Source organism: Penaeus monodon, chromosome 16 (assembly GCF_015228065.2).
Source record: "Penaeus monodon isolate SGIC_2016 chromosome 16, NSTDA_Pmon_1, whole genome shotgun sequence".
Lineage (NCBI taxonomy): Eukaryota > Metazoa > Arthropoda > Malacostraca > Decapoda > Penaeidae > Penaeus > Penaeus monodon.
Genome location: NC_051401.1, coordinates 32,433,644 through 32,434,817, shown reverse-complemented (window position 1 = coordinate 32,434,817; position 1,174 = coordinate 32,433,644).

Here is a 1,174-nt window from a genome sequence, read left to right as displayed (position 1 = left end):
TTGGGAGTATTTGTTGTGGATGTGAGAGCCCACAGGTATGGCTGGGCGTTGGTGGTGATGTCGGCTATCAACGGGGGAGCCGGAAGGCTCCCTAGTCGGCTAAGGACTGGGCAGTCCTTGTGGTGCTGCTCTGCTAGAGGATCAGGGAATGCTGATCTCGTTTCAGGCTTTGCGACTTAAGTACACTAGCGCGGACATGGCTGTGGACCTGTGTGACCCAACCTGGGAAACTACGCTGAACTCCAGGTTGCGGGGTCGTGCTGCTACAGGTACTCCCCCTCCAGAGAGTGAGCAAAGCGAGCGAGCGAAATACCATATCGTATCACTCCGGTGGTCGCCAGTATAGTAAATGGATGGTTGCGCATCTACTGTTTAAGGTCACTGGTGTCTTATCTCTTTGGGGAGTATTTGTTGTGGGTGTGAGTGCCCACAGGTATGACTGGGTGTTGGTGGTGAAGTCGGAGATCAACGGGGGAGCCGGCAGGCTCCCCAGTCGGCTAAGGACTGGGCAGTCTTTGTGGTGCTGCTGCTGTTGTCTGCTCGAGCTTGCTTGCTTGCCTGAGATTTGCGAAGTTGTGGCTTCGTCCGGGCCTTTCACTTATGGCCCGGCCTCTGCTAGAGGATCGGGGAATGCTGATCTCGTTTCAGGCTCTGCGGCTTAAGTACACTAGCGCTGTGTAAGCGCGCAGGGAACGAGGGGAGCCCGCTGTCCAATGAGCGCGGACATGGCTGTGGACCTGATGTGACCCAACCTGGGAAACTACGCTAAACTCCAGGTTGCGGGGTCGTGCTGCTACACTACATTAAAAATCGTTTAATCTACAATGATTCACATTATGTACTGAAAACAGGACTTCCACATTTGCTGTGAGCGTTTGATTCTTTTATGTTTTTTATATTGTATTTTAAGTTTAATTTTTAGTGGTCATTTTAATCTGTTTAACCATGAGAGAAAGTTCCTAATTTTGCATTTTTATTACTGAAACGCAGCAGTTTATTTTACATATCTTTCATGATAATTCTTAATGATTTCATCCAAAGGTTCATTGGTTTTAGTGTTGGTTTTATCTTGCGTATATTTTTTCATTATACTAATATTTCTTATTCATTGTTTAATTACTTTAAACGCTACGCCTCCGCCCCCGCGAAGCAATGTCACGTTTTATTGGTCTTA